General features: G+C 40.9%; 1 long non-coding RNA gene across 1 annotated transcript; it reads right to left on the reverse strand.

Annotated features, from left to right (window-relative positions):
- Positions 1-1,258: 1,258 nt before the first annotated feature.
- Positions 1,259-23,145, reverse strand: LOC136791595 (uncharacterized). Its single transcript, XR_010833900.1, has 6 exons — positions 22,348-23,145; positions 21,571-21,884; positions 11,862-11,983; positions 5,645-5,715; positions 3,541-3,624; positions 1,259-2,201 (listed from the first exon to the last, which is right to left on the reverse strand). It is a non-coding gene; the product is annotated as an uncharacterized lncRNA (long non-coding RNA).
- Between the last annotated feature and the right edge of the window lie 3,502 nt (positions 23,146-26,647).

Below are 26,647 nucleotides of genomic sequence, written 5' to 3' on the forward strand. Positions count from 1 at the left end.
TGCTCAGAGTGCTGTCAGCATCCTGACACCCACCCTTAGCCCAGGTTGCCCTGACCACCCCTAAGTCCCTGCCACGCGTCCATCCTGCGTCTGTCCAGGCTGAGGTCACCGCGAGAGGCACCCGGGTCTCAGATCTGTCTGTGGAGCACCCAAGCAGCTCTCTGCGCCACACAGTGCCCTCAGAACAGCATCCTTGTCATGACTCAGAGGGCTGCTCAGTAACAACGCACAACACCGCGGGCTGGTTAGCAGCAGGCGGTCCCATGGTTAGCGTGCGGGTACACGATTTTTCCCCACACAGAACACTTGGTCTGCCCCCTTCTACAACGCCAGATGCTTTTCCTCTACTAGGAAATGGAAACAACCAGGGCCACAAACAAAGCTGACCAGCGGTTCGGCAGCACCCTAACATGGACGTGCTCGTGATGCTGCATTGTTCAGCGGGGGCAGCGTCCAGAAGAACGTGCTCTGATTGCAGAACAGAGCCTGTGTTCACATCCCAGCCCTGCCATCCTCCACTTGTTTTGCCAGAGCTAAACCAAATGGCCTCCAATTTCCAACAGAAATAAAAGAATGTATATGAAAATCCCGCGTGAAAGAGCGCCCAGACATGAGCTTATGAAATATTTTCACAGTGCTGGAAATGAACAGTTTGAGCCGTGACTTGCAAGATGAAGAAGGCCAGCCAGATTGTCCCTCTGGAGAGGGCACCTGGAGTATCCCCACCAAACAGCCCATGCTAATGGGCTTCAGCCAAGCTTGCGGAAACCCCCTCTGAGAAAGAACAACAGCTGCAATTTCAGTGTCTATACCCCGACCCTCTGCAGGTATGAGAACCAGAGCAATGGGAATAGCGATGCCACCCTCTCCCCACTAGAAAGGCGGCTGAGAACACCAACCAGTTTCCTACAGACCTAAGTAGGATTCACCCAGTCACCCAAGGAGGCAAAGCTCAGTCCCAGGCCCTAGTACTTGGGCTCATGGCCAATTAAAAGGTGTTCGAAGGGCAGCAGAGTGCCAGAGAGTGCTTTGATCTCACAGATCCCAGCCAGATGTGTAATAGCCGCTCAAGGTGTTTGTGCAGGTATCAGTAACAGTCCATGCACATCAGACAGACAGCTTTCTTCCTGGGTTTGCTAACAGAAACAGCGGTTGCTCGCAAATCACAGAGAACAGAAATAATCCCTACCTTTTTAAACATCAAAAATTGTAAAGCTTCACAGCTGCACTGTTCTGAAATTGAATTGAATGACTTGACTTGCCAAAACCTGAGATCAGAGTTCCAGGTCTTTCATGCCACAGCTGAAAGTATCAATAGCGCTCAAAGAGGAGCACAGAGCTGCCTTTCAAACACCGATTGTGGCTTTAGAGGCACTATTGGGTCTTATCCTTCTAGCACAGTAGCCTCGATTCAAAGTGGGTGTGGGAGTAAAGCAAACTGTTTTTCAGCGTGAACATTTTGTTATTTAAAGGACTGTTTTTTCTTTCTGAAGCTATATCTAAAGCCAGTTAAGGAATCTGTATTTCAATTAGTGTTTGAATTTAAAATATAAAGCATTTGAGTTTTTTTAAGTAGGAGAGCAGTGGTGTATTTTCTCTGCAAGCAATGCAGCAATGATTCAAAAGCAATATTCTTGCAAGCACAGACTTGCTCATACAGAAAAGCTTTGGGGATGAAGCATTAAATTCCCAGAAATTGCTTTCCCCATTGATCGAGAGGGTCCCAGGCCTGCTGACTTCTGATGCTGTAGGACCACGTTTGCTCAACCAGAACATCTCTCTGCTTAGACACAAATCTCTTGCCTTCACACGTTGCCCCAGTACGTGAAATGTCTCAGCAGCTCAATGTCAATTATTTATTTATCCCCCTAATGCCCTTTTGAGTTCTGGCACTGTTACTTGCCTAACTTTTGCAGAAGAGAATACCAAAGCATAGTAAATCTAAATAACCTGTTAGCTTCTATTTTACTTGTTGGTCATTGTTTTATTCATTACTGGTAAAAAAAAATTTCATTAACAGTGGAATAATTGATTCCAGCATTACAGCATTAAGATCAGAGGTGATTTTTTTTTGCAAGCAAGAGGATGTTAGCTTGTTACTCATCACACTCTCTCTTCAGTCAAGCTGAGCAGGAGAGTTCAGTTATGCTCAGAGAGGTATTTCCAGTCTCTCACAGAACAAGGAGACAACCTGTGGGACTCTAACGGGAAAGGAAAGACTAGATTTGTACATATATATGCACATATATATAATATAAACATACACACATATATACATATATCATATATTTAGGTAGATAGATGGCTATATTTATGTCGATAGATGTAAATATGTAGAAACAATAACTGCTGTAAAATGAACTGTTTTCAAAGCACATCATTCTGGTCCTGAAAACCCTGGAATCTTTTTTCAAATGACAAATACATCCTCTTCCTGCCTATCCTGGACCTCAGCTGCAAAACACAGAACCACTTTGTGTCATGGCAGAGAAAAGAAAAAGGAAAACAAAGCCAAGACAATGAAAAAAATTAAATTCCCTCTGCTAACGTTGCCAGCACTTTCTGAATGAACTCTGTTGTGTCTGTGTCTGATGTTCACCTAAAAACCAGCGTAGATAGTCCAAAAACTCAAGGCCCATTCAAAATGGTCTGATTATGTTGGCACCAAACCAGAAACAACCCAAACCCCTGAGCTGTGTGCCCCTTCTGTCCAAACCTTCATTTCAATTTTCCTGATATCTGGTCATTGTATTCAGAATGCCCCAAGCAAGAAGCTGCACCCGAGTTTCCTGCACTTTTGCAGTGTTTGGAAAGCAGGATCCAAATTTAGCATCTTGAGCCCACTTAGACAGTGAATGACTTAAAGAAGAGGAAAAAAAAAAGAAAAAAAAAGAGCAAACCTGCTGCTTATTTTACATTCTCAAGCTTCTTTGAATCTGTACAAATGCTAGGAACCAGCCAGACAACAGATGCATCAGGAAATTAGCTTGTCTCTTCCAAGAGCACACATTAAAATGAAGAAAGAGATGAAGATCAGGAGACCTGATGCCCTTCGGGGACTGTTGCTGGAAGCTTTGCCTTCAGGTGATAAAGGGGGAGGTGGTTAATCCAGGGCAGACACGGGCAGATAGCATTGCTGTACTTGTACCATTCTGTACAACATTAGTCCAGACAGGAGTCTATTAACAGTGTCTGATGGAAGCAATTGTATTATTTATTAAACTGACAAGATCAATTGGCTGCTTTGTACCAGTATAAAGAGAACTATTGTACTTTCATGTCCTTTTAAACACAGAGAATAAAGCGCTCCCCAGGGTGCTTTCATGGGCTGCCTTCGATTAAGAGTTCTTAGAACATTTGATATTGTCAGAGATCAGCTTGCCAGATCCCCAACTGGATTTGCAGCCCTTACAAAAGAAGGGAAGATGGTAGCAATTATAATTAAAAGTGAGCTGAGAAGGAAGGACCTTACCTGACTTAGAGGAGTGCTTTTACTCACTCTTCCCACAGACTAGGCTCTCAGACCTGAGGGAGACTGACCTGCTTTTATAGCACCAGCAGCAATGTCAGGAGTAGCGTCATGGCACCGGTAGCTGAAAATGGGATGTTAATTCTCTTCTTCACCTGGAAAACGTGGGGGGAGAGGAAGACGGCATGAGTAATTTTTAATAGGGCCTAATTCTGACAGGCCCTATTATTGCGTAAATTACCAGCAGGTTTTAAGATGAGCTGTGCAATGTGTCTCTATGTTCTCAGGTGTGGGAGATGAGGGCAGGGGGAAGGCTTTTTCATGACGCCTCTGACTGATAAAGCACTTGGCTATTGTAGCACTCTCGTTATTACCTTTCATCCCAGGAGCTGAGAGCAGCTCAGATGCAGCATGGAACGTATGCCAGACACAAATATTTAGGAACCGGTGCCACTGTGTAGTTAAAGGCCTTTGACTCTACAGTTTCTTTCTCAAGGGAAAAGCCCAAGTCCATTGCTATTTAGGACACGATGCTAACGAGGTGTGTTAACACAAAACTTTACCTGCAGGGTGTTTTGGGAAGTACATCCAGAGGATACAATTTTATAAACTACACAATAAACAGTTTCAGTTAATTCGGAGTGGATAAATATGCTAACGTTGTGGCATACTTAATAAATCAGCAGCAATGCTCTCTCAGAGCAGATATTTATGGGCAGTTGTGGAATTTTCCAAAAATCTGAATGCCCCTTTTACTACGTGCTCCTAAACAGAGGTGTGCACTGACTGCACTGAAGCCAGGCGCCAGCTTGGAGGGGGGAACAAATTTTTCATGGGTACCAAAGCAGGATTGTTGTTATTGTGTCATGATAAGCCACATTTGTCTGTCACCCTAGAACTGAAACCTCAAATATTCATATTCAAATGCAGTTGTTTCCTTTTCAGTTGGGTTTTGCCTGGTCCTTGCTATTAATACAGAATATACATATATTTCATGCTGAAATCTGTGCAACCTAGTGTTCCCAGTTAATTGCTGCCCAAAACAGTTTCAGGACCAGAGGCAGATGACAGCCACATGACATTGGCTTCTGTTCAGTTCCCTGCTCTTCTTTATTCCCCAATTTCTTGCCTATGCCACTTGGGTGTGCAAGCCTTTGCTAGCTCCAGGCCAGCCAGCTTCAGTTTTGAGAGAGATCTTAAAAAAATATTCAAATTTTCTCGTATTTTACTTCTGAAACGTTAATCTGCAATCTGCTGCTGCTTTATCTCTGTTGAACCTAATAAATCCCAAAATTAGAGCTCAGCATCAGACCGTGCAACTCTTAGCATACCGACATAAACCAGCAAAGTCTGTGCCCCACCTTCCGGCTGCCGAACAGCACTGCACGGAAATCATCCGTCAAAGGCTTGGTCGTCAGAAAAATTAGTACCTTTAGGTATGCAGTGCCAATTGTTACGACTTGTCAAAATACTGCTCTTTCTTGGCTGGTGAAATAAAAGGTGGCTAAAAACGTATTAAGAACAGCATCCTATGCACCCACAGTGGAGATCTGCAATGCAGAACGATGGGTATTGTTCCCAAATTTAAATCTGTGGGCCTGTTTAATTTTACATTTTTTACAAGCTGATTTCCAAGGTGCCACAACATCACACCATGAAGTCAGTGCTCAAAAGCACAGGAGGAGAAAAAGCTCAAATTTTCCTGCTGCAAAACCAGAATTCCCCTCCTAGGTTTGGGTACTTGATCCCGTCAGGAAGCTACATTGCTAAAGTGCTCTATAACTGCATTACTATTGCTAGATCATTCATTGTGACAAGAAGACAACAGGGAAGATATTGAACAGTGGAAAGAGATGGCAAGGAATTACCTGTATAAATGAAAGGAAGGAAGAGCAAGGTAAATATTTGTGGCAAGGAAAGAGGACAAAGAACACAGGCAAGCACTCAGACTTGGCCATCACCAGTCAGTGCCCATGTTCCCAGGCCTACAGTTCCCCTAGATTTGGGGACAGTCAGTGCAGACAGGCACTGCAGTGCAGTCAGCTACATAAGTTTTCTCGTTCACCTTTAAAGTATCTATCAAGAGATGATTTATTAGTTTTCTTACAAATTGCATTCAGAAAAAGAATCCGTAAGCCTACCATTCTATGTGTAAAATTGACAGAAAGAGCTGACCTGGCCTGCAGGAGTAGCCAAATGTGCTCACAAGATGTTCCTGATGTCTTTAGCCATCCTGTGATCCTAGCCTGCACAGAAAAATAAGCATATTTCAGAGAAACAACTGTGTGAGGGTACAGCTTAGTTTACCCTGCTGTGGGTCATTAGAGTCTCAACACAGGGACAAATGTGTCGCTCCCTGTAAGTTATAGTTACATCTTATAGGTAGATAACTCTGGAAAATACCCATCCAAGAATACAGTGGTCCATGGGGATCACAGGAACCTTCTGCTTATCACAAGCTTTTCTCAGGAGTCCCTCCTTTTCTGTTGTACTGTTCTGTTGCTGTTCTGTCGGTACAGACAATTTCAGGAAATCTGTAGGACTTGCTTTTGAGATATCAAAAAAAATATCACATACAAACACTATTCTTTTTAAGAGGCAAAACATCAAAGCTTTCAATGTCCTTTCCGATGTGGCTATATTCCAAGAGACACATCCTAGTAAAGCAGTTTAAGGTGAGTTTTTTTTTTTTTTATTCTATCATCACTCATGAGTTTTCGTTCACAACATCATTCTTTCATTGCCCAGCTGTAGTCTAAGAGCAGCAGGGTTTTTTTCCACCTCTTACACAAGAGCAATGGTGGCAAACTGAGAATACTTTCATGGAAAAACACCTCCATTTACAACAGAAAGTGCCTGCGTCACTAAGGGAACTCTTACTTGTTTGGGCATTTATGTCTTTCTGGGACCAGTATTTCCTGGTATAGGAAACTTCCTGGATATAATCTTCTAAGCTGTAATTAACAGAAGACAAGTTAAAGCAGATATTGTGTAATGATCTGACAGTGAGTGTAGCAACGTTCTGCTTAACAGCTCAGGATATAGCTCTAAAGTATATGTTTTATAGGATCATATTTAAATTACTAATTATTATAAATGAGAGCAAACAGAATCTCAGGGGTATACTTACCCCTCAGGGGTCCTCAAAAATCCAAATCTGTGTTGGGTTTTTATGTCTGCTTGTTGCAAACTCAAACGCAAATGCATAGGAAAATATACCGAAGTCAAATATTTTTTTGCAATCTTGATTTGCCTTCCATGACTCAGTGATTCTTGTTTGATCCCATTTTTCCCCACAGGATTTTTTCTTGCTTGTGGCACTAAATATGCTTTACAATATTCGGATGTTTGTCTCCATTTTTCAACAGGCCATCATTGTGCTTGACTATTTCCAATTTACCTCTGAATACAGAGAGCTTAACTTTCTTACTGTCCCTTCTGCCATGCTTACTCTACAATTTTTAGGACTCTTGTAGGAACTTATTAAAAGTACAAACCCCTGGGAATGCCCTGCCAACTCAGGACCTTACAGTGATGGAGAATACCTGTTTTTCTGCACTGAACACCTACCGTAGAATACTTTTTTGTTCTTTTTCCAATGCTGCCAGGACAGGATCAATGAGAACTTATCACATGGCCAGTCTCTTGTGCTTAATTGTGTGCATATCGATGTGCACGGTCAGAAGAACTGAGCAAGCCTGACTTCAGCTCTTGGGTATTGGATTTAGAAAACATTTTGAATAGGCCTCTGATTTTCCTACTCTGTCAGCAAGGATCTCCAGTGTGTTCATGTTTCACAGGAGCAAGGCACAGAGAATGTGGACAATGTTCATGCTTAGTCTTCAGTCAAGTACTTTAATCTATCAGCAGGAAAATGCTTTCCCTTCCAGCAGGCCTCAGAAATCTCTCAAATAGCAACTGAGCCATATAGTACCTCATGCAAGTTTACATGGAAAAGCTGGGAGATGGGCAGGCAGATGACAGCTCTGGGTGAAGCCAAAACAGCTGCAGGCACATGAAGGGAATTCAAGCCCCCAAAGAATTAACCATTAAAGTTAAATTGGATTTTGCCTCTGAATTCACAGACCAATGTAAATATATCATCACTAATAATGCGGACAGTAGACTCAAATTAGAATATCATCATTAAATAGTTGGGTTTTGTATGTTTGTTTGTTTTTGTTTTGAAATCTGTGTCTTACCCAAATAGAACTTTCTGCCTGCCAAAAGGGCTAGAAAAAAACACGTTTTGCTCTTTCTCCACTTATAACTTTTTTTATTCCTTTTTCTTGGGGTCTTATGAGGTCTCTCTTTCAGGGGATTTATTTTCAGTGTCAGGACCCAAAAAGTAAAAGCAGATAAAGAAGGGCCATGAGCAGAAAGAAAAGCATACCTTACCCTTGTTTCCTAAACCAACAGCCCGTGCCATGCCAAAGCCAGAAAGCATTGACTATAAACAAAAAGCACCTTCTCAGATTCCCGTAGTGAGTCTGGCTTTCAGTATCCTCTGACAGTGTGATGCTTCCTGCCAAAAGAGCCCTTGTGTAAGGAAAGCAGAAGCAGCAAGCTAAACTAAGCCGCAGAAAATGCTTTCTAGGCAATGATAGCATTACCCGATTTATTCATAGCTCTGCTGAAGTGCTGCCTATAAAACCCACTGCAGTGATTTATTCTGCTCTCATTTCAGCATTGTCAAGAACCCTGCCTTCCTGCTACAAATCTGCCTCCCTTTGCTCACAGAATAACCCAAACAAATACAGAAACCTTTACACTAATAAATTCTACATCGCATTTAGGTATATAGGTTAAACCTGATGTATATCTAAGCTACCTTCTGCAGCAGCAAATGCCAAAGCTGAGATAGTTCTGCCAGTAGATGTCACCAGGAGCAGAGAAAAGCACCGTGGCAGGTCCCAGCTGTCCCACCTGTGTGCCAAAAGGCACTGTGATGATCCACAGGGAGGTTTGGGAAGGAACCTGAGTAGGAGGTTGCCAGCGCAAACATGATTCATCAGCATTTCTGCTTTCTGACCTCGTGGGTGCAGTGTTGGAGGAAGACACGCATGACGCACTGCTGCACTTTGTACAGCAATGCAAAATGGTTTCATGCAAACCTGTTCCTCAGGCCGAGCCTCCATACGTACGTTTACTAAGGAAGAGCACAGGGAGATTCCAAGTTAGAAGTTCCCAAATCCCTGTCACCTGCAACCTTTGACCCCAAGGATTATTCAAATTGTCTGTCACAATCATTCCTTTGGATAAGGAAGAGGTAATCCCTGAACTGATTCTCCTCACCCCTGCTGTAAGCAGAATCTAGGAACATGAAGAGGGCTTCTGATGGAGTGCTAATCAGGCTGTGTAGTGTCAGGATGGGATGTCAGGATGTTTAAAAAATGAACATTCCTATAAGAAGGATGTTTATTTAAAAAAAAAAAGAATCTGAATACCCTTGAAAAGCAACCCTCCCCCATTTCCTTCTTTCCTTCCATCTCTGCACAAAAATGTCTCCCTCTTATCCAGCTTAGTTCTCCTGAGGGCAGGAGGGGAAGGGGGGTGTAATTTTGCTGGGTTCTTTTGGTTCTCCTTAAAGGAGGTGATCCTTCATCAATATTCTCTTCCAGATGACCACATTCATTCTGGGACTTTTCCCAGATTTGGGTGTTTTGGCAGGAGAGAACACTAAGGCCTCTGCCACACATATTTCTAGAGCTGGTCTTGGCCAGAAAGTGTCAATGGGATTGCTTGGCATGGCCATGGCACTCAGAACAGTCAATAAGTCTCAAAACACATCCAAACAAATTACTGTAAGTACCACAGTCTTCTCGGACTGATTAGTGACTTGGGCACTGAGGTCTAATAAATGAAGTGAGACTAAAATAGTTTCCATGTTACTGAAAGGGGAATTCTAGATCTAAAGACAGATGAAAGTTCTCTTCTGCAATGGGGAGAGAACACAATTATTTTTCCTTAGGTTGATTTCTAAAAAGGCAGAGGATGCACAGCCAGTACTGACTTCAGTTAGAGCTCTGGTTTCAGAGCATGTCTCCATGTGAAAAAAGAACTTGGTTGTAGCAAACATATATAAATGGCACAAGCTACTTGGGTACCAGCAAAGACAGTAGGGCTTCCCCAGGGTACTCCAGCTAAACCTCACTCTCAGTATTTAGAGCCTGAGAATAGTCTGTGATTTCCTGTACTTTAGTACGTGGGCCTAACACCCACCTAGAGCAAAGCACAGTAAAACAACAAACATAAACCAACCAGGTAACAACTAGCCTTTTTTTTTTTTTTTCCTGCTTCTTCTCATTCCTGTATCCATCTACAATAAATCAGGTAACCCACCATCTTCAGCAAAACCTCTGAGATGCTGAGAGAACAACAGATGCCCATCTTTTTGGGTATCTTCCTTAAGCTTTTGATTTCTGTAGGAGCTATGAAGTTCTCGTTTTCCCCATGGTTGCAAAAAGGGAAATTTCCTAGGGACAACCTAAGTGGTTCAAAATATCTTCATGTGCAATGCTATTTTCATATGGCAAAGAAACTACCATTCAACATAACCTAACTTCGTCTTCTTCCATTTGGAAAGTTACTAATCCTCCCATAAAATCCTTGGTGAAGCTAAATCCTTTATAGAGTTCTTTAAAAAGAGTAATGGCAAAATATCAGAGAACAGCAATAAGGGATTTGGGAGAAAGCGTTTCCCCTGTAGATGCACACACCACTTAGCAAGAACTACTTTTAGGCTGCACTTACGAGACTCCAGACCACATATCATCACCTGTATGATTCACATACCAAAAAAGTAAAAATTAAAAAAAATATTTTTTCATCAGTGGGTGAAATTCAAATATGATGTGTTTAGATGAGATGCAAACGTTACACAAGAGAGAACAGCAGCTGTACTAAACAGTCTAAGGAATATAAGGTTGTGTTATGCTTTTTTTATATCAGAATAGGCAAAAAAATCATACTGAAAATGCAAAGGTAACACTCAAAGTTTACAAGCCAACTACTCTCTGGGAAACATGCATATTTCATCTTGTGTGTTGCTTTCATCCAAAGCATCCTTCTGAAAAAGTATGCTGAATCTTTTATTTTGCTAGATCTTACTTATTACTTTCTGGTACTATAAAAATGTGTATAAGAATTTTCTCCCATAATCCTTAGGGAAAAAAAAAAAGAAAAAAAGATGAGAAGCTGAATAAAAGATCTGTGACAAGTGAAACCTCATAAGTGTAGTTGATCAAAAGACATTTTTTCCATGAAAGTTTCTCTTCATCAGAATTTAAGTTTCAATGGAAAACTTCAAATATGGATTTAGAAAAAAACAAAAACAAACTACAAAAGAAAAAAAAGCAAGGCCTATGGCAAATACAAAAATAAGCAAAGAATTTTCACAAAGAAAGCACCATTTACTTTTCCCATTTAGTTTTCTGAGTTAAATATGTGGAATGTACATGGAGCAGAGTAACAGCAAGCTAGCCGGAAGGAAAAGAGAGAATAAATAAACCAGTGCTAGTGTGTCTAGTATTTATAAGGAAATTCTCTTCAGAAACACAGCCTGCATCACTAATAAAATTCCTATTCAAAAGCCAGCTAGCTTGCACAGCCTAATTGATATATGCCATTTTTTTTTGTGTAATATGAAAGGTTCATTTTTCTTCAATGGGCAGCAATCTCTGCTTTGGAAGCAACACTATTTAGTAAAGCAGGATGTGAAATCTGCCAGATTTTGACCAGAATAATAGCTGTCCTTGCAAAACTTGCACCCTGGCTCTAGATTTCACACAAGATTCCTTTCTTCTTTCTTTCCACTGCAGACATCAGCAGCAAAGTATTGCTCTTCAGTACATTTAGCACATGGTGGCAGGCTTAGCTGCGGGGATCAATTCTTCTTTGCTCTGAACTGATTCTCCTGTTTCTGAATGCAGCAGCTCATTCAGAATTCAATTCCTTGTATTTCACAGCAGCACAAGTTCACCCACACTTTTTACAGCTTCAAAAAGCAATTAGGCAAACTGAGGACAGAAAAATCCATCTGAGGTCCCAGTTCAAGCTCAAGCAGCAGCAACACTACAGTGCACAGGTTGCTAGGAAGTTGTAGTAATGGACTGCCTGGTTTGCTTTCCCTGTTCTTTTAATTTCCTCTGATCTGGACACTGTAAGAGGCTATATGGACCTCTGGTCTGCCTCATCATGGCTTTCAGACATTACATTGCTATCCAGAGTAACCTTCCATATGGGAATCGATGTAAGACACCCCAGCAATAAGAGCTTTTTCTCCATTTAAGATGGGTTTTCACAGAAGAATGAATGCAGTAAAGATATCAAAAGAGTAATGTTTTACGAACATACTAAAAAGGTACATTATTAAGGCTAAAACCTCCCTCACCTTCATGTGAATATGCTTGCAGAGTTCCAAATCCACATCGCAGACTAAGATCTCCTTCCCCATTCCTGCTTTAGTTTTCCTCCAAATTCTGGTTATATTTTCCCTTTTCAGCAGCTCATTCACTGCAAAAGCAAGCAGAGGTTGGTTGGTCCTAGGTTCCCCACACTGAAGATCCCAGTGCTGTTATATATGAATAGCATCAGGGGATATGAACTGCTTCAGGGGGTAGTGTGAAGGAAAAACAAAGATACCTTTGAAATAAAGACAAACCCAAAACATTTAAGTAAATATTAGAATTAGAGGGATTTTTTTTCAAACTCATATTTGGATCTAAATGTCCAGACTTGCCTCTTTGCCTTTTGCACAGAATAATCTCCAAGTATGTATTTATTTATTATTAATGCATATTTAGGTTGGGCAGTTATTCCACGTCACAAGTCCTCTATATTATTGTGAAAAGCAGTTCTTATAGGCCAGTATTGAGAGATCTAAAAAGCAAGCTCATTGAGATTCAGGTTGTCCCATTTTTCTACAATGAATACATCTTGTTTGAATGCTGCTCACAGATGGTGTGGAGCAGTATATTTTGCAGACGATGGAAACAGACAAAAACCAGCTGAGGAAAAGGGAAGATCCAACTGCTTCCAGTGGGAAGGTTTCTACACACTCATCCTCCAGCTGTTGCCAATATTCAAGGAATATCTGTACACGCTAGTGTGAAGCTTAGGGCCTTACTGCACAGATAAGATATAGAGATCATTTTTAAAAGCTTCTAAGATACCTTCAAGAGCAGTCGGGAAACAAGCACAGGGGCGTTATCAAGAAGGCTCTCAGCCAGCAAATTCCCCTAAATAGCCCAGAGCTTTATTGAACAGCTTGCACTGGAAGATCAAGGAATCAGGACGATCTATGAAGCAATCTTAATGCTGATTTAGTAATTGCCCGCGAATACAACTCATCCTCGACTAGATGAGACCCGGGGGACTGAAGTCCCGTCAGCTCCCCAAAATAGGTCATGAATGGAGTTTTAAGTGATGCCGACACTGCGCGTGGATTCCTCTCCAGGGAATAATTTTTTGCCACATTGCCACAGGAAGAATCCATCACCTGGTAATTTTATTCCATTTGCAAAGCAGTGAGCAACTTCTGCAAACAGCAGCTAAATTAACCTTAGAAAAGCAAAGCCAGTCTCAGTTCAGTATGAGGCAGCATTTTACCATGGGGACTTAAACACCGTGGCTCCACGTACACAGAGAGCTGAGCCTTCTGACAAACTCAGATATGCGGCATCCTGAGCCAATATAGAGTCAACAGTTTGCCTAAAACTCAGGTTTCACGGGCTGAGCTCTGGCCCTTTGGGAATACTAAACTTAGGCTGAAATCTTACCATTTCCAACATAACGCGTGGATGCTAAAAGACTCGTTCCTGTTCAAGAATGTCTCCCAGACCTGCTGTAGTCACATGAAAGCACGCCCCCAAATCCACAAGTACATGGATGGACTATTCTACCAGGCACTGAACTTGTCCTATAAATGCCCCAGCCTCCCCATTCACTTCCAGGGATTTTTCTGAATTCTGACACTTCTTTTGGTCTGCTCCCCTCTGGCTTTCTATCTATGGCCAAGCACTCTTTCTTCATCTACATATTCAAAGCACAAAGCTAAAATTGCACAAACTAATCACTTCTAAAACTCCTCGTTGTGGATGTGTGAAGCATGCCTCCACTGAGAAACAGCAGACCGTGGTTCATTTCAGCAGCATGGGCAGACAAATCCGCTTAGTGTGTCCAGAGAAACTGGGGGCTGCCCTCCACAAAGAGCCCGGAGCACGTGCTGGAGGCGCAACGTGTCCCCTGGTGCCTACGCTGTGCTGGTGGTATATCTGCAGCCTCAATGCAATAGGCAGGCAAGGGAGAAGACGACAGAACGTGCTCCACGTAAATTTAGCCAGCACGTCCTCATCTCTAATTACTTTAAGTGGTTGACAGGATATAATTGATGTGGCGACTTACTCTGTCTCCTGATACTGACATTTTTAGAGCTGTGCTTGCTGACTAGGAGAGAAAAAATGCTAGGAGTCCAAAATGACCTGCTATTTGCACGGGCTGGACGGATGCTCCATGTAGCGATAGGCTTGAAGACCAGAGGACAACCTGACACCTCCATGGCATGCCCGTAGGGGCACAGCCAGGCATAAATTGCCTAACACTGTATGCCAAAGTATCAAATATGCAGCAATTTAAAGTGGAAAATAGAACTTCCCTCAGTTCTGTGTGTGGACTTAAGATGTATTTTTGTAAAGTATAAAATGAGTGTTTAAAAAGTAGATCTTAAGCCCTTTAAATCAATATCCACACCTTCTTATCCACCCAACTACACAGCTGTGAGGCTGCCAGCACACTGCAGCCAGGCCAGGGGGCAAGGAGCATGCATCGACCGTATAGAACAGGCATGCCCATGCCCTAACCGTATTCCCAAATGCTCCAAAACCTTTGGCCTGGCATTATTTCTCTAAAATTTCTCAATATACTCCAGATTGGATCAAGATTAAACATATCAGCATGTTGGAATGAATTCTGGAGGTAGAGAGGAAGGGAAGCAAGGAATGTTTAAGGAGTTGCCTTCCATCCCTCTTCCCAGATAAAGCTGGAACGCTGAGCAGCCCAACCCACTTAATTGTATCTAACCCATGATACACACTCCCTTCACACATTTCTCAGGGAAACAAAAACAAACAGAAAACCGAGCATTCCAAATCAGTAAGAGAAACTCAGAATTTTGCTAAACAGGAAGCACCAGATCATTATTATGATTTCAACTCAACTATTCATAAGAATCCAGTGAGCCAATTTTAGAAGCAGAAGAACCAACCAAAGGACCTCAGAAGAGATCACAAATCTGATGATGAACCTTGAACGTAACATAACTTCGAGCATGAAAAATTAACCAATATAACTGATTATATTCAAAGTACATGTGGGTGGAATTTAAGTGGGTTGTTAGCAACTTCAGTGCAGAAATCAGATTAAGCATGGGAGAAGCTCCAATGCGTGATTATCATGTGATAATTACTCAACATTTTGACAGAGCCCAAGGCTCCACTCAGCCCAGCCCTTGACAATGAGAAGGCAGCCTAAGCCCGTGAGTATGAAACTACCACTTCTGTTCATCCTCGAGCAGTTCCTTTAGGGGAAGTCCATGAGCTTCCGCTGAAACCCCAGGGGACCAGAAGCAAGGTCCAGACCCCTGGAGAAGGCAACAGTAAATCAGCTGCAGTGCAAATCTGTTTCGATAACCTTTTGGAACCGGGTCACCACCAATCATTCGCATATAGGGAGTTCTTAGAGAAACCTGTCTGGTCCTGGCATCCATTTGATCTGCTCTTCATGCTGTTACCACAGCAACTGGTGCTTGAATGAAAATCTGTTAGCAAGCTGGATCTACAGACTGCCCCATCACATCACAAGGTAGCAAAAGTGGAAGCTTGAGGCAGGCCTGGGAGGCATTTATCTGCATGTTTACTACACGGGTTTTCAGCTTTGTTTTCCATTTGTTCTTTTTCTTTTGACAGAATAAGCATCAGCACACCAATTTTTCTCTATCAAAAAGTACTCTGTAGGTCAATCACAGAAATGAAGTCTTTTTGTTTGGCCTGCTGTGCAGTCTAAATAGCTCAAAATTTTTGGTATTTGCATTAGGTTTCCATATCTCATGGAAATTGAACATTTATATTCTGTAAACACTACTGCTGAGAGATGTAATGGTAGCCACATACCTTCGCAGAAATAAAAATGCTTTACAAAATTATAAAAAATCTAATTACATGTTCCCCAAGGGATTCAGATTTGTCTTGTCGAATTTGACCCAAATTTATTTTTTTAGGGAATGCAGACATGGTATTCCAGTTCCTTGCAGGATATTTTCATATCTGGAAATGCAGATTCTGAGACGCACTTCATTTTGAGGGAGGGAGGGAAAGTGTGTGTTTACGTTAGAGAATATTACATGAACTGACGTAACCTGTGCTATTCTCCCAGTTGACTTACTGAACTGCTCTGGAATATGCTTTATTTCTGTCTCTGTGACCGGGCAGAAACATTAGAACTAAATTTGAACTCTCAGTCTTTGTCCTGAGGAGCAGAACAAATGAAGAATAGCTTTGGCCCAGTACTCAAGCCATACCGAGATGCAACACCTAAGCATCATGCTTAACCCAAAGAGGGAAAGGTGAATTAGTGACTGCGGACAGGTGAGGGGGCGAGGGGATGCTGGGGTCAGCACTAGTTCACACTACCCACATCTTTAGCTTTTGAAATCAATGCTGAATTTTTCCAGTAGGAAAGGGGAAAGGTAACACAGCTATGCCTTTGATATTTTCCCCCATTACTCAAAATCTAGAAGTGGGACTACCATTGTTTAAAATCTTCTGTGTCACAGGTATTATTTCTTTCAAAGACAGAAGTTGGGGGAGAGAGTGAGAGTCCAACAGAGAAAGAAAAAAAAGAGAAAGATTAAAGCATACCATTGTGAGAGGTGAGAATACATGAAATAACTAAGCCTGAAATCACAGAATGGTTGGGGTTGGAAGGGACCTCTGGACATAACCTTGTCCAACTCTCTGCTCCAGCAGAGCCACCTATAACTGCTTGCCCAGGACCATGTCCAGGCAGCTTTTGGAGACTTCCAAGGAGGCAGATCCCACAGCCTCTCTGGGCAGCCTGTGCCAGTGCTCACAGTTTAAAAAAAAAAAAAAGTTTCCCAATAGGAGGTTTAGGCAGAACCTCCCGTGTTTCAGCTTATGCCCATTGTCTCTTTTGACCTGTCAAAAACACTGCTAATTCATTGTGCAATTAAGCAATTTCCTCATGCTCTTAATTCCTCTGGGTGACAATTTTCATTTCTCTGATTGCTTCATCACGACAAATACAGAACAGCTACTTCTAGCTTCTATTGTGATAAAGCCATATTTGGTAGAAAAAAGCTTATATCTGATTTGAAATACATAGGAAATGGGACCTGTATTTAAAGATAAAGATGAAGGACTGGAGAAGCATGTTTCAGTAAAACTACACTACTGCACAATTTGCCCACTAATTTCTTGCAATCAAAAGAACTAGAAAAAAAATTTCATTCACACACAAAAATCTTCCCAAATATTATTTTTACCACATGAATACATAAAAAACAAACAAACAAAAAAAACAAACCCACAACCTATTAATTTCTTATGAATCAAATTTCTTCCCATTGGCTATTTGAAATTAGACACAAAAGCTGCATTAAGTAGATTTATGTCTTGGGAAAAGTCTTCAGAGGGACTTGTTTTGTTTTAAGGTTTCTGGTTCTTGATGTTAGGCTGGTGACCTCTCTCTCACCCAGCTTTTTCTGCTCCATCGCTGGCTGATCAGAGGTGAAAAGAGGAAGCTATTTAGAGCAATCGCCATAATTTACTCAATCAATAGCAGAACAGCTACCCATAAACATCTCTTGCACAAAGTTCCCTGTGAACACATTGGCATGCTTAGTAGCTAAACTTTGCCTTCCGCGAACACTCTTATGAAAAAACAACTAATCATTAGCACCAAATATAGTAGAAAACACATTTTTAAAGGCCAAGAAAGCTAAACTGACCTGGAAATTTTTATTACAGGAAGTGTTTGAGAATTGTTTTGTCCTTCTGAGAACACCGAGGTCAGAGGCCCAAGATATAAATTCTGCCCAAAGACAAGTATGAGCCTTGCCTTCAGAATTTGATCTGAATTTTGAAAATACTAATCAGCAAAACCTAACGTGGATCATCTCTGTGAAATGGATATATTGCAACTAGAAGAAACAACCCAGTAGGAAGATATGAGGCATGCACTATGCAAAGAAGCCCAAATTCTGAGAGAAAATTAGAGACTTTTCATGATCCTTGTTGAAACAATCCCATAAAAGCAACTAAGCTTTTCACTGATCTCAGTCAGGTAAAAGCTATTGAAGCAACTAAGGAAGGAATTAAGTAATTAAGGAAGAAAACTCCAAACCTTAATTTGATACTTTACTTCTAGTGATTCATTTAATAATATATGTATATATATTGAATATCTGATTTGGAAAAGCAACATGCCTGTCATACCATGACTGTCTCTCTTCCTCAGCAGTAAATCACTACCTTGGTGAGGGCAGAGGACAATTATTCCCTTGTCTGCTAACAAGTACCATGTTTGTTCTCACCTTTCTCCAGTGACTTCACTTCATTTTTCCTTAGCTAGGTTAACAACAACATTCACAGCTCCTGTCTCCAGGCCAAGCAATTGTTTTAAGGGCTCCAAAGTCGTTTGACTGCTGATGTTGACAGGAAGGCGAACATTTCTGAGCTGATCAGGGCTTTATTTTAAGACGTCTTGGTCCCTCTTACTTCCTCCCATCATACTGCCTAGAAAGACTGCCAATGGCTATGCTTACAAGACTCCCCATTTCAAGCTCATACTAGCATTTCACAGGAAGGCTCCCAGGAAGTTTTGAGTTTGTCCCAGATTAGAGAGACCCAATCTTTCACATTGCAACCAATTCTAACAGAGGCAGGATCACAGTCTCAACTTCTCCCTGCACACTCCTGCTAAGATCATAGTGCCTTCCGTTCTCTCAAAGTCAGCTGTTGAGATAAACCATATGAATAAAAAACCCAGTCCTGCCTGCAGTGTGCTGCGTGCTTGTATTCCAGATGAGTTCCTGTTACAATCCTGGTGGATGCCATTGTCTTACTCCAGATATTGATCTGGTGCAGCAAGAATAAGGCACGTAAACTTCTGGTCTGTATTAATGTGTACTGTAACTCTTGGCACCATATCAGCTGACATTGCTCTACACCATGTTTTAAATCAATTACCTGAAGTAATAATTGTTTGTTATCAGTATGGGGAATTTCGTAAACGAGACATACTTGATAAATCAATGCACAGATAAATCCAGACATCATAAAGTAATTTACATGAATTTACTAAAATGAGACTACTGGAATTATAATCTTTCAAATACACCAAACTAATATTACCATTTTTTGCAGCTTGCTATGTTAAATACATCTCTGTCCATTTTGATCTTTAGACCTTTGCTTCTGGTGAAATGATTAGGTATTATAATGAAACTAAGCTGTAAAAGCCAGATTTATCTTTCTTCCAGTTTTATCTTAATAGAGCCAGTGAAATCAAAATATGAATTATGCTGCTATATCAGCTGAACAGTTTACGTGATGTACCTCTGCTCCTGCATATTTGAAATTTATTTATTTTTCAACAATAGGCTTCACTCCCCCACTCACTTGTAAACAAGAGCTACTGGAGCAGCACTGAGCCCAGTTCTGCTTTCTCACCAGCTACATCTGTTTTCTTTTATGTGAATTCATTGCTGGTTTACATCATCAGAAACTGGGTCAGAAACAACCCTAGCAACTGCTCATTCGAGCTAGTGAAACATATGAAGAGTGGCTGCAATGACAGAGCAGTAATAATGCGTCTCACCTTTAGTCAATTAAATTTAGGCTACGCAGAACTGTAAGTGGAAAATTTTGGCAGAGTGACTGGCAAATCATGGCAGATCTAACAAAGCTAAAGTCATTTAAATTCATCTTCCCTGTGAACTTTAGTCCAAGGCTGTAAAAAACCCAACTGAATACCACAAAAACTCGAGCGAGGATCGCTGATACAGACACTTCCCGTTACCTCACGATGACTTGCAGAAAATCTGTCTTATCAATGTAAGGCATTCATCCTTTGTGTTGCAATCACAGCTCACCTCACGGGAAAACAACCAACGTAGTAATGTGCATTTGCTAAACTTGTGTACCAAAGACAGATATTAGAGGAGCCCAAACATGTTTTCATAAGCTACAGAAGAGGACAACTATTTCCACCGGAGGGGATAGGAGAATTTGGAATGTGCTTTTGGATATAGGAGTGCCCTTTGAGAACTATGGAATATATCTTCAAATGAAAACCATAAATTAAGCATAATTACTATTTCTGGCAGCTTGCATAAGAAAAATAGAGCATTTATCCTGTCACCTTGGCTCACAATCTCAGCGCAGTCTCAAGATTTCTGACTCGTGCTTTTGGCATGGCTGCACTGCTGCTATTATACACTTCCTTTTGATTTTCTCCACCACTATTTCTAAAAAGTACCTAATTTTCCTTCAACATTTTGTGGCTAAAATGTTTGCCTGTCCTTTGGCTGTTACTGTTTTTGACCACTTCCCCAGCAACCCCAGAGCAGCCACCCTGCAAAAAGCAGTCACCTCCCCTCCCTGCCCAAACACCAGCTCAACCACAATCACAGCCACATTTTTCTCGCCTCCTCCCATCTTCAGCAGCAAATCCAGATTTTATGTCTCTGCCCTATGAAAGACACAAGGTATCTTTCCTTACATTTGTCCATATGCTCTGCCCCACAATTCCTGCCATTTTGTCTACTCCCATCTCTCTGCAACCCCACCCCGCCTTGCCTTTTATTCAGCCAGGCCTACAAGCCAGATCCTTTCTGTAAAGGCCAGAAATGACTGCTGTGCAAAATCCATCTCGCTGATTACATATCCAACATAGATTTATCTGTTAATACAGAACGTTCCAGAGGGCAGGGGCTTTGCTTTTGTGCATTGCTCGGGATTTTGTCATTTAAAATGCTGCCGCTATCAGCAACGTTACAATGACAGTGGCAACACTACTTTGCTGTGATTAGGAGGGACACAGGACAGCAGGGAACTGGGTTTAAATTCTTATTGAGAAAGAAAACAAAAATGAAATAATTAGTCAAGTCTCTACTTACAGAGACCGACCAGGCTTCTAGAAACCCAAGTTCCAGTACAGATATATGTACAAAGGACATGGCATGTAAAGGATGGTTGAGTTTGGCAAATGACCTGAGAGACGTAAATGTGCCTGCATTGAAGCATGATAGTATTTTTTATTTTGGTTTCTTGAAAACATTTTTGAATATTACAGCTGAAAGGCAGCGACATATATTACTCAACATATATATGTAATATATATTACATATATTATTTTCTGCTTAGAAAAGTAAGTACAAAAATAAATACTAAGCAAGATATTAAAAGCTGACAACAATCCTTTTCCGAAACAGTTTGCTGCAGTATTTCTACTATGAAATCAGTCTGGCAGAGAGCACAAAAATAAATATAGAATGTAATTAATTAGTGAATACATTTCTGGGAGCAGGTTTTCACAAAATGGCATCTAAGGGAGAACAGACTCACCCTGACCCAGCCAAGTCTATGAACCAGCTCATCCCAGCAGACACTCAGTGGTGAACAGCATGGAGGAGAAAGGACATTGGAGCTGTACAAAGCAAAAGGAACTCCTGTGGTGGCCTTGCTCAGTGGGAGAGTTTACTCAGTTTTAACATATGAAATAAAAAATAAAACACAAAACCTGTATGCAGAAGACACCTGAAACTTTTTTTTTTTCAGAGCAATAATTTTTTTTTTTTCCTCAGAAGGCAGGCAAGCTATTCTGCAAATAGAAATAGGCTCAGTTTACTCAGATTGGAGAAAAACAGATTAATTTGACATTCCTGGTTTTAACACTACATTAGATGAAACAGCAAAACAGCCCAATGAACCACCACCACCGACAAAACCCACAAAACGACTTACACTGACTTTTTTTTTTCCATAGTGTCTGATAGAACTTCAGATGCATTAATTGGCATTTACCTCTTGGGGTTCCTACAAGCAGGTTCCATTCAGTATTTCTGGGGGAGCAGGATGTAGAAGATGCTCTGTAAACTTTCACCAGGCACAGGCTCCTCAGTAGGCTTCAGCAAATGACCCTTAAATCCATCATTTAGAAGCTATGTATAAATACCTGTTTTTCAGATCGCCAGCAAATTCTGTTGATAAAGCAATTTCCTCTGTGTATTGTTCTAGATTTTGACAGCATAATATAGCATGTTACAGAAGCTTTGGTTGTCATCTCTGCTTTGTATAAGCCTGCTATATTTGTTTTGCTGTTTGTTTCCAAGTATATCCTGTAAGGAGAAGAACAGTTAGAGAGGAAAACCCAGTACGAATAATGATGCATAAGAAAGTGTGAGGGTGTTTTCTACCTCTTTAACAATGTATTGAGAGAAGAGACCAAAATCTAGTTCTTTAAAATAGGATAATTTTACCAGAACTTAGACAGCAAAATATAAACATTTTAAACATTAAGTTTGTCTTTGTTATAAAGTTACATACTTCATCAGTTTATCTCCCACAGTCAAGATGTCTGTTGTTATAGTATCACTGAAGTGTTAAGTAAATAAATTCTAATATGGGCACATTTCTGATGAGCAAACATGGAATGCATTCAGTTTCTTTTACCTGCAGAAGCTCCACTTGAGTAGCGTAACTTTCAGATTTGTTAATTACCTCTTCAATACAAGCTGAAGCCATCTTTCCTTATGTAAAGATTAGTTATGTACTTAACTAAAAAAATAAGCTCCTACTAACATTTTTATCTGCCATTCTGGTATTTTACAGCAGGTCTCAATCTCAGTGATCACCTTCAGTTCATATTTTATGAGCAAGCACATAAGGAGTGTTATTGTCTTCACGAGGACTGCAACTCACCAACACTGCAAAACATTTTGTAAAATAAATACTGAAGATAATACTAAATATTATTCAAATCAGACATTGTCCATCATTGGAGCCTAATTCAGCAAAGAAGATGAGATATACGAACAATTCTTAGAATTGAAAAGCATGTTCCAAGGAGACTTATTTGTAGTTTATTTCATATAAGTTGTATCTAGACGGATAGAAAAAAATGCATTAATGTACAAGGAATTACCACTGCCAATATTGGTGAAGAAATAATGAAAAGATGATTGGCATAAATCATTCAGAAAGCTTAATACACAATCCTCAAGAATATATTAAGTTGACTGGCATTCCAGAGCTGAGACATACTAAGGTCAGACTTACGCTGGAACACTATTTCTTTCCATATTGTATTGTAAATAAAAAGTGGAATTCTCATCCCATGGGAAATTCCAACATTTTGACATTTTTCAGCGCAAATAAAAAACATACCGAGTTGGAATCATTGAAACTCTTATATGCAATGGTATAGGAATATAAAAATAATGTAAATATCATAAAAGTTAAAATGAAAAGAATAAAATGCCAATATGAAAGATTTCAATATAGCCAGAAAGAAAGAGGGTAAAATTATTCATTTTGATATTTTCCCATCAAATTTAATCTAAATCAATGTATTCACTTAAGATGATTCATTTTTGATAAAACTGCATCGTCTGAATATAAAATCATATATTTTTTTTCAGCTGGCTCTCATTATTAAAGATTGATCAGACTGTAAAAGTGCCGGGAAAAAAAAATCCTTAAGAATTCAACTTTTATAAACTGATTATATTGAAAGCAATTTTGATTAAAGTTTTAAAACCAACAAGAACAAAAAGCAAATAATCACAGTAATTGTCAATCAAGTTCAAAGAACAGGGCTGTAGAGCAGTTGCACAAAAGACAGCCAAGTGAATTGCTAACACGACTGCCTCTATTTCAGCCAAAGCCCTGTCTCCCTGCTCTGCAGGGCCCGTGGTTCTACACCCTCAAAACTTTGGTCGCTTCCCTGTTGTAGTCCTGCACGGAGGATTTAGAGCCTCTCTTCCACCCATTTGTCAGCACCCAATTTATTGTCTTGTCAAGGAAAATGTATGTTGGGGTGTCCAGCTGTTTTCTCACTGACTTTCTGCCTCCCTCTCTTTCAAATTTAGCTCCTGCGCCTTCCTTTATGGCCTTATATATCAGCTTGCTTCTCCCTTTCCATTCTCATTGTGATCCCTCTGTTCGCTTTGCTTTTTAATCCTCTCTCACCTTCTTCTCTAGCTTTTCTGCTTTCTTACGAATATGCTACAGAATTTGTGTTGTCATAGACCAGAAACATTTTCTTCTCTCCCCAGGAAAAATCTCCTAACTCACTGACCGTTCTCTCATCCTACATTAAGTTTAAACACTTCAAGGCTCTTCGGGGAGAAAAAATAAACAAACAAACAAACAAACAAACTTACATTTTATGTAAACAGTAAGACTTCAGTAGTATTTAGAAAATAAAGAATAATGAGCAGAAAACTTTTCCTGCAGGGAAGGCAATTTAATTCTATACCGAGCTAATTAAGGGAACTCATGAAGATAAGGGATGCCTTCTGTTCAGATGCTGCTATATTTCTTCTACAGCACATACTACTGATGTACATATACTGTACATCCATTCACCAGGTGCAGAGGGAGATAAAACCTTCAATTTTTCAATGTCCTTAGCTGATTTATTATAATGGTACTATCACTAATTTTTCCAATCTAGGAAAAATTACAGTAAAATTAGTATGCTATAACAGGTCATCCAGGATTTGTTAATAAAGCAATAAGAAGGACAAATGAAAGAAATCAGTGTAATGTACTTGCTTGTTAACAAACCTTTGATGCTATTGAGCATGAAGAAAGTCTGGCTTGGAAAACCAGTTAGCCTATTCACACATATTGAACTGTTCCCCATCTTATGCATCACTAAACTTCTTGCAGATGCTCAAGTGACTTACACCAAGCACTGCAGAGAGCAAAAATATGAACAATGTCCTGCATTTCCAATTTTGCAAGCAAAGAGAAGCACTTTACAATCTGGCCCTTGGATGCCATGGCTCTAAGAATGGTTCTGTATACTTTCTTTTCTAGAGTTAGTAAATTTAACCTACCACAGGCTTATCCAGGAGTTATTTCTTCCTATATAGATGGTATTTCTCTAATCAAATATGCCTGATTCAGAAGTTCTCTCTCAAGGAAGTTTTCTCCTCTCCTTAAGTCTATCTAATTACTCCTAGGTGGCCCTGCCTTGTTCCACCCTAAATAATTCCTGTTGGTATTTATATACTATAATTGTGGACATTTATCACTGGCAGTTCTCTAGGCAGTTTTGTGACTTGCATAGCAGAATGTAACTGGTGTTTAGCATTTGCTTTACTTTGTACATTTCCAAAGCACTAAACAACCATTCATTACCTGCATTTGGCAGCTGCCCAAAAAAACTTTAGCTTTTCAAGCTCTTGTGAGGATGGGAATGCTGTTAAAGTAGCATTCTCAGAGGGCTGGATGTACATTAACTCGTGCTGCAATTAAAGTGTTTTTGAATATTTTCAGGCAGCTGGGAGTCCCTGAAAGATGGTGGTGGAATTCCTCCCTCCTGATGGGGGGAACCTTGCAGTGTTACGTGTCTCTGTGCCCTTTGAGGACAAGCTGGAAGGAACCAGACAGTTATGATCAGCGTGACACTGAATCCAAATGACGAAGGTGGGCTTGGAGGGTAGAGGTATCAGCTTTGGTTCTGTCACAGAACTACCTGGCTCCAATTAGAGCGAGCTCCAATCTACCTAGAAAACGTTAAGCAAGAAAATTGATTGCTTACCACTACCTCAGGCAAACACCCCAGTTGCTTTTTCCTGCAGCCAGTTTTACTTTCATCCAAAACAATTACGAACCTAGAAACACTTGCAGCATGGCCACTGGTCATCTAGTAAGTGGGAAACATACAGAAAAACCTTCAGAAGAATTCTTCAGGTAACCAGTTTTAGAGGATGAGGTTGTCTGACAGCTTAAGATTTCCCATTTTGCAGAATTCGTGTAAATGCATTTTTTTTTGTTTGTTTCTGACTGAAACATCTCAGGGAAAAGTGGTTCTTCCCCTCTTATGTGAGCCATTAGAGAAGGCCACAGTTTCTAAACAGCTCTGGAGAAACAAGATAAAGCATAGATGGAAGGAGTTCAGTGACCTATCATTATTTTAGGTATTTTTTCCCATCAGTGCACCACCTAGTCCACCCTAGCTGGACGTAACCCAAGAGATTCAAGAGAGGACTAGCAGCAGGAAAATCCCCAGCTGAGAAGGCCAGGCAGAGTTATTTGTGTATCAGGGGTATGTGGGAATAGAAATGTTGTTTTTGCAGTGTTACATTGTATAGAAGGAAGGAATGTGGTATTGAGATATGCTTACAGTGATAAGAAAGCTCAGCAGGTGTCCTCCTAAAATGCAGACAACCAGACTCCTTAGAGCAATCAGGTGAAAATCACTATGTTAAGTCAAGCCAGATAAGGGGAGAAAACATTACCATCTCAAAAACAGGCCGGCAACTGAAGGCCAGGCATTGTCTGTGAAGCATCAGGTAGATTGTGAACCTGGATTACCCACTCCAGTGGGGAAACAGGGGAGGGTCCTGTCATCAAAAAGTATATAAACTGTGTTTTTGGAACTAGTAGGTGCGCTCTCCTGCTTGTGGGGCGCCCGCCATTGCAATCGCGAATAAATTACTACTTCACTGAGATCCTCGCCTGAGCCTAAGTTATTGGCTACGGAGTGTTTCTCACAATTGGGGGCTCGTCCGGGATCCAGTCACCTACCGGGGAGCCCCACCGCCGCAGCAGCAGGAAGGCATGCCCCGCTGATTTCAGCGGTCCTGTGCATCGACGGTGGCGGTTCTGCGGAGAGCTGACAGAGGGCCCGAGACTGATGAAAGAGGCAGGATCCGTGAAGTAGTGGGGAAGGGAAGAAGGTAGGCACTCAGGGTTTTAAGAATTGATCCGGTAACTCTGTGCACAGACCAAGGTAAGAAATATTAAGTATTGCCTCGGGGGTCGGGTGAGACTCTGTGTGATGTGTGATGTGTGATTGAGACGTACTTTTGTACGAAGCGAGTGTGGAGTCCTGATCCGCGGTTCCGTAGCTCCGCGAGGGGCGCGG

Source organism: Anser cygnoides, chromosome 10 (assembly GCF_040182565.1).
Source record: "Anser cygnoides isolate HZ-2024a breed goose chromosome 10, Taihu_goose_T2T_genome, whole genome shotgun sequence".
In the NCBI taxonomy this organism is placed as follows: Eukaryota; Metazoa; Chordata; class Aves; order Anseriformes; family Anatidae; genus Anser; species Anser cygnoides.